The sequence below is a fragment of the Pinus tabuliformis genome, chromosome 4_1 (genome assembly GCF_031772625.1).
Source record: "Pinus tabuliformis cultivar Carrire ecotype Pingquan chromosome 4_1, CPIR1, whole genome shotgun sequence".
Taxonomy (NCBI): domain Eukaryota; kingdom Viridiplantae; phylum Streptophyta; class Pinopsida; order Pinales; family Pinaceae; genus Pinus; species Pinus tabuliformis.
Genome location: NC_142303.1, coordinates 764,227,455 through 764,243,244, shown reverse-complemented (window position 1 = coordinate 764,243,244; position 15,790 = coordinate 764,227,455).

Here is a 15,790-nt window from a genome sequence, read left to right as displayed (position 1 = left end):
TCATATCAAAATTTCCCATGCTATAGAAATTTTTACAATGGATTACATTATATGCAAAAATTAATAGATAGCTGGTCTATTTGTTTGAATTATATGATTACAATTATTTGTTTCAATCGTGGTTTAAGTTATCATTATACCTATTAGAAATTAGTAATGTGAAGGATGACCCATTGCATTCTTATAACTTTTTTTATTCCATATAAGTTGAAAAACTATATTACATTCTACATAGCACCAACAATAAACATACAATTTGTACTAAAAGAAGCACCAAAAGCAACTAAGGTAGAGACTCTAGAAATTAGCATATAATTAATTAGGTTTGAAATTTAAAAATTGTATTATATTGTATGTGGAAGTTAATATATAATTAGTTTTTTTACTTGCACTAGATCATTGTAATTATATTTTTCAATTGCAATTAAAGAAATCATCATAAGTATTAAAATCAATGATTTTAATGGTGGGTCAACGCATTATTGGAAGAATTGTATTCCATACAAATTAAATAAAGGTACTAGGTTGTATATACAAATTAAACATATCATTAGTTTGTTCATTTTAATGGGGCCATTGTATTTGTATTTTTGATTACTATTAACTCATAAACTTCCCTTTGCATATAAATAGAAATAATTCATAATAAATACTAACATCATTTTTAATTTGGTAGGTGTTTATGTCCTTAAGCAATGAAGTGTAGATATTTTAATATCATACATGTGGTTGCAGTGCAAATGCAGATGGGCATTACTACAAGTCAAAAGATGTTGATATTGAAAATGGAAGGAGTATTCTTCAAATCATACAACAAATATGAACACAATTTTCATATTCAAAGAGAACTAGGTTGATAGTTTGGTGGTAGGTCTTATTTTTTAAGGCTTTTGAGTCAGAAGTATTAAAATGTTGCTTAAAAAATTATGATGTGACAATATGGACATTAAATTTCACGGACAAGTACATCCGAAAAGTACTTGAAAAGTCAAATATTGATATAGAGGACTTTAAATTTGCATGGGACAAGTCTCATTGTTATTTGCAAAAAAAATTGGAAGTAAGGAGAACAAGACAATTTTATGAGAAAAAATTTACTGATGTATGGTCCCAATATGGAGATAATTATAAAGAATCAAATGTATTGCTAATAGATACAACAAAGCATACTTTTCAATACTTTTCAAGAGTATTAATTTCATATTGTATTGTTTTGAAACAAAACTCTATGTAAAACAAAATTATCTTCTTAATAAAACATGGAATAATTAATTAACAATGTGTTAAGTGGACCATCTAGACTCATTAAAGAGATGGGTAAAAATGGTTCTATCTAAACTTTTTGCACCATAAGACATTGATTTTCCCATCCATATTAACATTTTGTCATTTTCAATTCTTAAATAGTTTATTTTTGGTTTAAATATAGTTTATCTTTGGTTTAAATAATTTCATAGAATCCAATAGGACTTGAAGAATTCTGTTTGACTATATGCATTGAAAGAAGTTTATAAATGTGATGTATTTTTGAAATGTAGCACTTCATATATATATATATATATATATATATATATATATATATATATATATATATATATATATATATATATATATATATATATATATAAAGTAATTGATAATGAGTTCTAAGTGATCTATACAAAAGCATTTATTGACTTTTATTTTCCTATCATGAGGTTTAATATAAATGTATAAATGTGACCTTTTTTTTTGAAATAAAACTCCATGTAAAATTAAATTCTTTTCCTAACAACACATGGAATAATTAATTGGTCATGAATGTTAAATAGATTGTTCAAGTTCATTCAAGATACATGCCATAAATAAATGTAATTAAACTTTCTGCAACATAGGACATTTGATTTTCCCACCCCTAACATTTGGTAAATTTCAATTCTTAAATAAATTATTTGTAATTGACTAATCTGATAGAAGACAATAAGACAAGTATGTATTAAATTCTATTTAGTATATATATATATATATATATATATATATATATATATATATATATATATATATATATATATATATATATATATATATATATATATATATATATATGTATGTATGTATACATGCAATTTGTTTTTGAAATAAAGTTCTTAATGTAAGTAAAAATATATTTTTTAGAAAATTAATAAATTAAAATCAATCTTTGATGAGTTCTGACTAATTTATTCTATTTTGAATTGACAACTTTTTCTAACTATGCATTCTTAAATCAATTATCTCTATATGTAATCATGTCATATAAGTCAATAAATCGAGAAACCATTAATTAATTTTTATTTATCATGTGGTTTAATATGAATCTATAAATGTGACATTGTTATTTCTAGAATAAAAATCCACGTAAAAAATGCATTGTCTAATAAAACATGGATTAATGAATTCACAATGAGCATTAAGTAGACTATTTAAGCTCATTCAACAAATGAGCCATAAATGAATGTATTTAAACTTTTTGCACCATATGACATGCTTTTCCCATCAAGATAAACATTTTGTAAATTTCAATTCTTAAAGAAACTATATGTACTTAAAATAATCTCATAGAATCCAACAATACTTAGAAGCTATTTATTCAATTCCATTTACTTGTATGTATTGATATAAGTTTATCAATGTAATTTATTTTTGAAATAAAGCTCTTAATGTAAGTAAAGATATATATTTTACAAAAATAATTACGATTAATTGATAATGAACTTTAAGTGGTTTGTTCAGACTATATCAAAAATCAAGTGTCATAGATGAATGCCTTTTAATACATATTTAATCTTCAAAATCAATATCTTAACAATAATTTATTTGTATTTACATTAAGTATTTAATAATTAAAGAACATGAGGACTTATATAAATTTCAACTAAAATTCATGAGTTATGTTTCAATTATTTCTTCCCCATTAAAAATTCTTATCATTTTCTCCTCTTAGTGAAAGTAATGGTCAATCATGGTTTTCTAGACAATTGAGACTATTATTTACATACGTTGAGACTATTATTGGTTTTGACAATGTTTACAAGGAGATATCAATATCCACACTACCATCAACTTTACTAATCTTTGAAAACCCTTGCCTTCACTACTTACAAGAAGACCACTAATTCTTATTTACTTCAATTTGTAACATTGTCCATCACAATGGAATGACTTGAATACACATTTAAGAAATCTCATTTGATGTACTTGGATTTTTAGTGGAGATAGATCAAATGTGTCTAACCTTCTTAAAATACGTAGATCAACAATGTCTAACTTTTATAATGGATTCCTGGATGTTATGAAGTTGAATGATCACCCCCTCATTAGTGCTTCATAAAGGCATGAAGGGACTGTAGGAAATTGAGCACAAAAACATTTTACTAATTTTTTTGTAGAATAGTTTCAATGCAATGCAAGGGACACACATCCTTGCCATTTACACTAAGATCCTCACATCACCATCATTTAATCAATAGATCCCCTGTAGGTTGTTAGAAAGGGGGTTAGAGTCATCAGACACAAAATTCAAACATCGAGTAATCTAGTCTGTTATCCATAACTATAATATCTTTATTGAATGTAAACATACTAATAAGATTTAGCTTAAATCAATTGCTTCTAAGAGTTTGATTTTACACTCCTATTGTGTATTGATACTATTGTAAATATCAACTCCGTATTTGACCTATTCACAACCTCTACTTCGTTTGAAATTACTAAAATTATTTTTATGTTGAATTAAGTTAATATGGAGATTTACAAAATAATGAATGTTGTTGAAAGCCTTGTAATAGAATACTTCCAAATTTAATGAAATATGTGTTTAAAGGATTCTCAACAAAATAATAATCTTCCCATTTGGAGTCTTCAACAGGTACGTTCTTCCACTTACTAAGATACTTCAAAATTGATATGTTTTGTAGCTGACAAAATCTTATTTTTCTGATTGCTTCATGCTCCAATATGATTTTTCCTTCCTTGTTAAGTTTTGGAAATACAATTTGAACTAGAAGCTTATCACTTATAACCTTCTTTAAGCATGAAACATGAAAAATTGGGTGTACTTGTGAAGATGCACGAAGCTCCAATTTGAATGTCAAAGTACCAATCTTTTTCAGCACCTTGTAAGGGCCATAGTACTTGAGTGATAATTTATTATACTTGTTAGATTGCTTAAGGGACATTTGTTTGTATGTTTGCAGTTGTTAAAATACCTAATCACCCACATCAAAACTTTTTTCACTACAATGTTAATTTTCCTGTTGCTTCATTTGATTTTGCGCTATAGTCGGGTTATCCTTTAAGAGTTGGAGAACTTATTGTTGATGTTTGATGTGAACTTTCACTTCTTGAACCTTAGAATTGTTTCTTAAAGAAAATGTGATGGATGGTAGAAGATATCCATAAAGTGTCATAAATGCGGTCATTTTTGTTGTGGTATGGAATGAAGTGTTATACCACTATTCTGCCAATGGTAACCACTTTATCCATTAAGTTTGTTTATTGGATAGAAGGAAATTAAATTCTGCCAATGGTAACCACTTTATCCACGATTTTGCCATTGGTAACCACTTTATCCACTATTCTGCCAATGGTAACCACTTTATCCAAACATTTATTCTCTATCTCAATTTTCCCATTTGATTGAAAATGATAAGATGAGCTATCGGCTAATTAGGTAGCAATACAAGAAAATATTTTTTGTCCAAAAGTTTCCAATGAAAATGGGATCTCTATCACTTACAATAATCTTTGGGTTTCCATGTAGCTTTTGAACTATTTCCATAAATGCAGTAGTGGTTGTACTAGCTTTGAAAGGATGAGATAGTGCACAATAGTGTGAATACATTGTAAGTCTATCAACTACCACCATGATCACACTCTTTTCTTTAGAATTGGGTAAACTTATAATAAAATCCATTAAGACCTCTCCCCAATGATGACTTGGAATGGTTAATGGTTATTAAATACCTCAGTTCTTAATTGTCTCAATTTTATTTTGTTGGAAAACCAAACATTCCATTAGAAACTTCTAAATATCATTTTTAAGTCCATCCTAAAAAATTCCTTCTTGGCCCTATGGTAAGTTTTAAAACATCTTGAGTGCCCTCTCATAGGATATGTGTGAAATTCCAAAAGAACCTTTTGTTTAATTTGGGAGTTATTACATTGATATAAGTGATATTTGTACCACAATAAATCATTTTTCCAAATAAACGAATCATATGCAATGGGATCTTGCTACAACATTTGAATAAGTGTTCATACCTCTTCATCATTCTTTCATCCATCCCTTGCTTCATCTAGCCAATCAGGTTGGATAATAGAAATGGTGCAAATCAATGCTTCCACATCCTCATCACTTCTTGAGAGTAAATCTGCAACAACATTTTTATCCCTTTTTGGTAGATGATTTCAAAGTCATAACCGAACATCTTTGTGACCCATTTTTGTTTCCCTTTTGAAGATAATATTTATTCCAATAAGTATTTAAGGTTATCATGATATGATTGGAGATTTTTGTGGTGAAATTCTTGAGAATGATTATTCGAAATATTAACCACAGTACTCATATTTATGTCGACGTTTCAAGTCGACAACAAGGCTCATCGTTAGGAAAAATCCACAGATAAGAGAGAGGAAGAAGGGAATATATAGTGGAAGGAAGGTTGAGGAGAGGAAAAATGATCAACCAGAGAACTCTAATTTAATAAAATAGAAAAAGGAAAAATAACAAAGAACAAAGAATTATTAAAAAATTTAGGAAATAATTAGTAATGGGGACATCTAATGATAATAATAATTATTAATAAATGTTATATCTAGGATAATGGTGAAGTAATAAAGATAAGAATATATTATTATGAGAATTATTTATCTTTCTTATTGGTAATAATTATTACTATCATGATATGTTTTTACCTTGAAGTGTCTTCGCATTAGGTAAGAACATCATTTCTTCAGAGCATGTAGTATTGTCAACATTTCGTTCTCATATATAGGTTTTTGTAAATAGTTTCTTTTGATTTGACAACTTTCAAAAGTAACAGGTCTTCCTTCCAGCATTAAAACAACACCAATCCAATTTATTGAGGCATCGCATTCCACAATAATATTTTTTTGTGAAGTCTAGGGTAGCTAATACCAAAGCTTGGCACATTGTCTCTTTAATATGTTCAAAGGCCTTAATTGCTTCCGTAGTCCAAAAAATGTATATTTATTCACTAATGTTGTTAGAGCTGCTTCTATCTTATAATTTTTAATAAATTTGTGAGAATACCTATTCAACTTGAGAAATCCTTGAAGATGCTTGAAGGTTATGGGGATTTTCTAATAAGTTTAATTTGTTAACATTATGACAAATGTGTTGCCCTTAATGGCAACCTAATTGATAGAGTTTGTCAGCATGATAGTAACATGATGTTCTTACAAGCTTTTGGTCAATGACATAGCAGCTTAGAGGTCAAAGAAAAAATGCATCATCCATATTATCAATGACTTTTTACAAAAATGAAATTGATAACGAAATTATGATGTTCTTACAAGCTTTTGGTCAATGACATAGCAGCTAAGAGGTCAAAGAAAAAATGCATCATCCATATTATCAATGACTTTTTACAAAAATGAGATTGATAACGAAATTATTCAGAGCTTTTCGACCATTCACGGTCCATTGTCAAAATTAAAGATATAATAAAGTATTATGCAATATTAAAGATAGCAGTTGTCTTTAAAGAGACTTTTTGGAAGCTTTTCCGGTGGGTTTTTCTGGTCAAAATCCGGTAGCAATTTATTGGAATCGCAAGTTTGATAGCTAATTTCTGCACAATGAAAGCATCCCAGGGGTTTTTCAGGGTGCTGAATCCAAATATGCACTTAAAAAACCATTTTAAATAATACAAATCAAGATTCAACCTCAATTTTTTCCGCCGTATTCCGTCACCAGAACCTCCAAAAAGTTGCACTAAAGACATCTCCTTAATGATATAATCACAATAATCATGATGTATATTTATATATGTATTTCACAATACAGATATATATGTATTTCACAATACAGATAGATAAATAGATCATGAAATGCATATATACATCAATTTAACATTATATACACTGTCAGAAGTATATAAATAGGAATTATGTAATGGTCTATGTACACAATCACACGCCTTCGCAACTATCCAACAGTTTATGTACACCAGGCCATACCATGGCCATACCTTTAATATGATGTAGCAACTTTGCGCTTATTGCCAGCCATGACTAGCTATCACACAGCATCCTTCGCCAACTAACTCTTCCTGCTGCGAGTCTCATGGCGAAGAAATAGTTACTTGTAGGTAAATGAATGAGTCGCTAGCAGCTTCGAATGAGGAGCCAATTTGCTCGGCAGAGGAAATCTCCCTGCACAAAATCTGCGCACAAACCCTATCAAAGTAAATTATAGGTGGCATGCTACACTGAGATCTGTATATGAATCTCCAGAAATTCTCTGCAAAACTACCGATAAGATTTTGCAGCAACTAACAAAGGGTCATTATGTGTCGTAAAAGACACTATAGGGATCAGAATGAATTTGAAAACAAATGACAATTCTGCTAACCCTATTAACCTTTTTACTGGTAGGGAAGAATATAGCATACCATACGTAAATCAAAGGGCAAGCTAAGGGAAATTTAACACGCTACGATCATGTACCATGCCAATATTTTATTAAAAACTCAAATCTCTGCATGACACTACCGAGAAATCACACTTCAACATTCACTGTTACTTTTATTTAAAAAAGAAAAACCCAGTATAATTTCCTATAATGCAACTCCAAAAAATACGAGGAACATGAAATCAAAAACTGTTATAAGCGGGAAACTCTAAATGAATTTATTAATTGGAATATAGAGTCAGTAGGAATGATTTCAAACCTCCAATATGCCGGCGTAAATAGTGGCCCCCTTTGTCACGCCCCCAAGCCTATGGTAGTCTTTCAACCGTGCCGGCGAGGTGCGGCACCACCGAACGCTTTCTTTTTAACAATACTAACGTTTATGGACTACGCCTATTCCAACATAACCCTACTTAACTTGTGTTCTTATAACCGAATAAAATGTTATCCTTTATACTTCAACAAATAATATTCTTATTCATTAACCATCAACAATAAACCGAGAACAATACAAGTATAAAGGGAGGGCAACTCCCCGAACAGTCTACCCAACAATAATATTATGTCAAGAATATCAGATTTTACAACAAGTGTGTCAAGCCTCACACTTAACCAGATTTTACAAAAGACAGGCCACCTGCCTTTTACAACATTTCATGCACCCTTGTACAAGAGAGAGTGCTCACCCGAGCCACTCAACCTCCTTACAAAAACCTGCATAAAACTGTGTACAAGAATCCACTCGCAATGGCACTCTTTGCCAACCTCCAACTAAGATAAACTGTGCACTTCTTCCAAGTCCAATGCGCATGAGTTATGCGCATTTACTTTACCCCTATGTGCACTTCCCTCTCTTATGCGAAGGCTTTTAGAGCGAATGTCACTTGGTTGAAATGAGGTGCATCCACCTCTTATATGTACGCTCCATACTTTGGATATAATCTTGGGCCGACATAACATGAAGCCCTTCACATTGTATTTTATGTTGTCGGCTTGTATATTTTATGCTCCACGTTTCAACATGTATAAACCTTCGTACTACATGGTTTTAATGTATGTGCTCCATTATATTTTATTATCCATGGTTCTTCACATACATATGTGCCATCGCATGTCCATATGTCTTATTAACATGTCATTCTTTATATTTTTAATATTGCATATAAATGTGCTCACTCACACTTAGTCGCATTAAGTGTTGCACATGTATTGTCACTTTTAACGTCGCATAAGTTCGGAGGTCCGTCGCACTTCGTCACTCGCCCGTCACACGTCCGCCCGCTCGTCGCACCATCGTGCGCCCACCGTGCCCGCGCGCCCGTCGCTCGTCTGCCTGAGTTGCGAAGACCTTACATTCTCCTCCACCTGAAATCGTTGTCGTCCTCGACAATATACCATCTCGGTAGCTCTCCACCAAGATCATCATCAATCAGGATGTCGACCTTTCTACACAAGGCAAACATCCTTGCAACATATGTAGAGACTCTTTCTCCACTATGTCTCGGCCTAGTGACCACTGCCACCAAGCTCACCATCCATAATCCATGCTCAGGTCCATGGAAACTCCATCCATCTCATCTGCAACATGCCATCACCTATCATGCCTGCTCCATATGCTTGAGGACTCACTGCCATGAGCAGCTAGCAATGAGCCCATCTTCTTACTCATCTAAGAAGATGTAGAGGGAGTAGAGCCTGAGGGCTCTTCCTCACTAATCAACTCGATCCATCTATCAGGATCCTCAACCTCCATCCTTTGTAGATAAGCAACCCGGTCTTCCTTCTGGACATCCGGCTTCACATATATCTCATCATCATCATCATCATCTTCCACCACCTCTAGCCTTCTTGTTAAGTCCAAGATGCTATCTGAAAGTGTCTTGATGACCACTGACTGCTCTGCAAGCTTTGCCTCAACAGTGGACAACCGCTTGTTCACTTTTTCCTGGTCCTCCATTTGCATTGCTCCTACTTTACAATCAGGTCTTGTTGCACCAATGGTAGGCACACCAATGGGTACATCTTCTCTCCCATCATAAATGTAGAGCTTCTTCAAATGTGGTACAATCATAGCATCGAATTGTTTCATAAAATCCACCCCCAATACAGCTTCATAGTCATCAATCCGTGCTATAGTGAAGTCCACCTTCCCGGTCCATTCACCAAGTGTAGTATCCACCTTCTCGGCTACACCAAGAATGTCCATCGGAGGAGAATTTATTGTCTTCATTTGTGCCCTTGCTGGTACAAACTTTAGTCCAATCCTCCTTGTAGTATCCTCGCTCATGAAGTTGTGGGAGGCTCCACTATCCACCATAGTGATCACATTAGTGTCCCCAACCTTCATTCGAACATACTCTAACTTGTTTCTTTCTGGGTCTCCCTTAGAGACTACTTCTGTAGTAGCAGAAGCACCAAGTATCTGCATCATCCCCACAGAAGCATCATTACTCTCATCATCAGACTGTGCAACCGCAGCCACCTTTGGTTTAGAGGGACAATTCTTCACCATGTGTGGTCCTGCACATATCCAACACTTCAAAGGCTTCTTTGCCTTCGAACCATCATCTGCTTTCGAAGCACCATCATCCTTCTTCTCTTTCGGCTTCTCGGACTTCTTCTTCTTGTCATCAGAAGTCTCATCAAGGTGATCCACCAACCTATCAACCGCAGCAAAAGCTTCTTCAAGCGTTCTAATCTTCTATCTCCTCACCTCATTGTGTGCCCAAGGTTTCAATCCCATAATGAAGTTGAACACCTTGTCTTTTTCTGCCATGTCATGAAGTTCCAAAGCTGCACTCGAATACTCTTGTTGGTATTCTTGTAGGCTTCCGGTTTGCTTTATGTACTTGAGTTTGGTCCTTGCTTCCCATGTGTCATCCTGAGGACTGAAGTGGGTCTGCAAAGCCTTCTTCAAGTCTTTCCACGAAGTGATGTCATCAGCACTGCCATTGGCAATTTGGTCCACCCACCTTCGCCACCACATCTTAGCATCCTTTGTCAAGAATTGAGTAGCTACCTTGACTTGTGTCTCACCATCAATCAGGTTCAACCGCTCCAAGTACTGCTCCACATCCCATAAGAAGTTGCCAAGAATTGTTGCCTTCCTTGTTCCATCATAAGATTCTGGTTCCTTGACCTTCATATGAGGCATTCCTCCAAATGAATAATGCCCCATGGCCCTCTTCACAATTGTAAGTTCATTCTTTGTATCTTCAAGAGTCTTCTTCAAGTTCTGAATTTCTACACGACTTTCTGCAAGATCTTGATTCCTTGATTCCTCGACTTCTCTAACCCTTTGTTCGAGCTGGGCACACCTATATTCAGTGTACTCATTTTGTGTCTTGAGTTCATCATTCCTCATTCGGATTTCATCGAGTTCTTCTTTCCAAAAAATCTCCATACTCTCTATCTTTTCCGACATCTTTTCCATGAACCCAATAGTAGTATCGCCATGATTAGACCCGGCCTGAGACCCAACTGCCATTTCGTCCAGCTTCTTCTTCCTTTGTGATCTAGTCTCGACCATTCACCGAGTATTCTGCACTTCCACGAGCAACCTTTGCTCTGATACCAACTGTCACGCCCCCAACCCTACGGTAGTCTTTCAACCGTGCCGGCGAGGTGCGGCACCACCGAACGCTTTCTTTTTAACAATACTAACATTTATGGACTACGCCTATTCCAACATAACCCTACTTAACTTGTGTTCTTATAACCGAATAAAATGTTATCCTTTATACTTCAACAAAGAACATTCTCATTCATTAACCATCAACAATAAACCGAGAACAATACAAGTATAAAGGGAGGGGCAACTCCCCGAACAGTCTGCCCAACAATAATATTATGTCAAGAATATCAGATTTTACAACAAGTGTGTCAAGCCTCACACTTAACCAGATTTTACAAAAGACAGGCCACCTGCCTTTTACAACATTTCATGCACCCTTGTACAAGAGAGAGTGCTCACCCGAGCCACTCAACCTCCTTACAAAAACCTGCATAAAACCGTGTACAAGAATCCACTCGCAATGGCACTCTTTGCCAACCTCCAACTAAGATAAACTGCGCACTTCTTCCAAGTCCAATGCGCATGAGTTATGCGCATTTACTTTACCCCTATGCGCACTTCCCTCTCTTATGCGAAGGCTTTTAGAGCGAATGTCACTTGGTTGAAATGAGGTGCATCCACCTCTTATATGTACGCTCCATACTTTGGATATAATCTTGGGCCGACATAACATGAAGCCCTTCACATTGTATTTTATGTTGTCGGCTTGTATATTTTATGCTCCACATTTCAACATGTATAAACCTTCGTACTACATGGTTTTAATGTATGTGCTCCATTATATTTTATTATCCATGGTTCTTCACATACATATGTGCCATCGCATGTCCATATGTCTTATTAACATGTCGTTCTTTATATTTTTAATATTGCATATAAATGTGCTTGCTCACACTTAGTCGCATTAAGTGTTGCACATGTATTGTCTCTTTTAACGTCGCATAAGTTCGGAGGTCCGTCGCACTTCATCACTCGCCCGTCGCACGTCCGCCTGCTCGTCGCACCGTCGTGCGCCCACCGTGCCCGCGCGCCCGTCGCTCGTCTGCCCGAGTTGCGAAGACCTTACACCCTCCTTCCGAGCAAACACATGAGAGAGATTTATTGATAATAAGCAGAATCTGTAAATCAAAGAAATTTATTCAAAATTAATATAATTATATTATCAAACAAACACCTATATAATATAACACAAACATAATGTTAGCTTGGCTTAAAAAAACCAATAAAAACCTAATTTTCGAAAAATGTATACTACCTGAGGGAGCTCCCTTCAGTCCAAGGAAAAGACATTTCCTGGACGAAATCAGCTCCCGCATCATTCACACATCAACCCACTCATTTTGTTTGTATGTAAAGAGTGAGTTTGTGAATGAATGAGATGGTAGCTGTTTCGAACAGCCAACAATCCTTTTGCTGGGCTGAGGAGAGCCCCCTTTCGCAGACATAAAGTTCATGATTGCCTGGACTTATTCACGAATTCTCCACAAGACAGTACCTGTAACAAGCATATATATATATATATATATATATATATATATATATATATATATATATATATATATATATATATATATATATATATATATATATATATATATATATATATGCATGGTGATATACTCACATAAATAGAACTCAAAGGGCATTAACCCTTCTGGGAAAACAGACTCCCTGACCTAGGGAAACCAAGCAAACTAGGTATAACCCTATCCGAGACGATGTTGTTGAAGAAATGTGCAGAGGGATAATCATTTAAATAGGGAGGATCAATATGCACGAAGCTCTCCAAGGCACCAATGCACGCAGACCAAACTCCGGCCAACAGAATATCTGAAACCCGCCCTTAGATTTCCTACGAGTACAAACGAATCCCGTTTCTATATATTTAATATATATATATATATATATATATATATATATATATATATATATATATATATATATATATATATATATATATATATGTCTGTTCGCTGGCCGATAATGTTCAGGCTTTCATTAAAGTTCGCATAGGGATCCATACCCTCCGCTTCAAAGAAAAATAAAAAAATCTTTCAGAAGGCCAAATATATTAATATATTTCGGAATCGACCATTCCTTAATCTTTTATATCATTCACAGCTAATTCGAAGATCCCTTTTCGGTGCTTCTTGTAAATGATGGGTATAGTGGCTAGTTTTTGTCATTTTCCACCTTCCTATTTTTATCACAATGAAGATGTGGAGGGGTTCAAAGTTATTGGAATATTACGGTAAGCAAAAATAGTATATTTAGTTTATTTGTTATATGTAGGGTTTTTTTTTTGGTATATTTTTTTATATAATTGGTTTAAAAATTGTTAGATGTTATATTCTTAACCTGCAAAAGATACCCAAATACAGAATATGCGAAGAAAGATACCCAGAACATAGAATAGTGAGAGACAACAACAAATATTTTATTATTCAGAAAGCAATGTTCACTGCTCTCTTCGAGGGGGCAACCTCCAATAGAGCAGAGCTCGATACAGAAATAAGACACGATACTCCTCGCAGGGAGTCTCTATCCTTTATATATGACTCATACATGCAATACCATGGATCAATACCATGGGTTTTATTAATACCATCTATCTAATACCATGGCCCATTTGCAACTAACTGTGGTCTCGTCATTAATTGCAGGTTAACCACTTACAATTATTAATATGGGCTTTATTGACTCTTTACTATGACTCGATCCCACTACATAAATAAGGGGGTTAGGGTGGGACCCTAAAATGCCCTCCCCCCTAAGAATAGCCATGTCTTCAAGGCTGAAGCTGCGGAAACTGCTGAAGAATAGTGGTTGGTTCCCAAGTTGCATCTTCTGGAGATGTGTCTTTCCACTTGACGAGAACTTCCCGAATCATGCAGCCACGCAGATGCCTTTCTCGTGTGTCTAGGACCTGTTCATGTTGGAGACAGATTGACCCTTCCTCATCCAATTCAGGTAGACTAGTTTGAATTCTGCAATTGTTCCCAATCACTTTCTTGAGGCATGAGACATGGAAAACTGGATGGATTTTTGCAGTAGGCGGCAAAGCCAACTTGTAGGCGACTTCTCCAATGTGCTGGAGTACTTGATATGGTCCGTAGAATTTTGGAGATAGTTTCTGACAACCCTTATCTTTCAGTGATGTTTGCTTATATGGTTGCAGCCTCAAAAAGACCTGATCCCCTTCTTGAAATTGGCGCTCTAAGCGATGCTGGTCTACCTGTTGCTTCATGCGGTTTTGAGCTTGATGAAGATTCTCTCTAAGATGGGCGAGCATGGTTGCGCGGTTTTGTAGGAGTTGATCCACTGCTTGTACCTTTGAGGCCCCTTTGATATAAGAAGTAGGGGAAGGAGGGAGTTGACCATATACTGCTTCATAGGGAGTCATTTTGATGGTGGAATGATAGTTGGTGTTATACCACCATTCATCCAAAGGTAACCATTATACCCAAAGATGTTGCTTTTCTGAAGTGAAACACCTAAGGCAGGTTCCAGACATTTGTTGACAGCTTCTGTTTAACCATCCGTTTGTGGATGATAAGGAGTACTGAGTTTTAGCTGGGTGCCTTGTAGCCTGAAGAGTTCCTGCCAAAAATTACTGGTGAAGATCGGGTCGCGATCAGACACAATAGAAGTGGGCATGCCATGCAATTTGAAGATCTGATCCATGAAAGATTGAGCGACCAAAGTCGGTGTAAACGGGTGGGGTAGGGCGTAGAAATGAACATACTTCGAAAGTCTGTCCACAACCACCATGATGACTGACTTGTTTCCTGACTTTGGAAGACCTGTAATGAAATCCATAGAAACCTCCGTCCATATTGCTGTCAGGATGGGCAACGGTTATAATGTGCCTGGTGCTTTGATAGTCTCCCCTTTGTGGTGTTGACAGACATCGCATTCTTCTACAAAAGTGAGGATGTCATTTTTCATGCCTGTCCAAAAAAATGATCTTCTAATGCAAGCATACGTCTTCTGAAAGCATGAATGTCCTGCATGGGGGATGAGTGAAATTCTGCCAAAATGCGACCTTTGAGGGTGGATGTTGGTGATATTACGAATCTGTCCCTGTAGCGAAGAATCTCATCCTGCCACGAGTAGCCCTTGGTGGAATTTGGATCCACCTGCAATTGAGAAATGAGTTGGGAGAGCCGTGGATGTGAAAACCATGCCCTGCGAGCTTCTTCAATCCATTCTGGAATGGGAAGGGAAATTGCTAGCAGGGTACTTCCCTCCTCAAATTGGCGAGATAATGCATCTGCTACACTATTTTCTTGCCCTTTCTTGTAAATGATCTCATAATCATATCCCAGCATTTTGGCGAGCCATTTACTTTTTTGTGGGGAGGATAGGCGTTGCTCCAAAAAATATTTAAGATTGTGATGGTCTTTGCGGATTTGGAAATGTCGCCCCAATAAGTAAGGTCGCCAGGTCTCTACTGCATGTAAAATGACCATCATTTCCTTCTCATAGGTAGATTGGCCCAGATTCTTCCCACTTAGTTGTTGACTTGTGAAGGCCAAAGG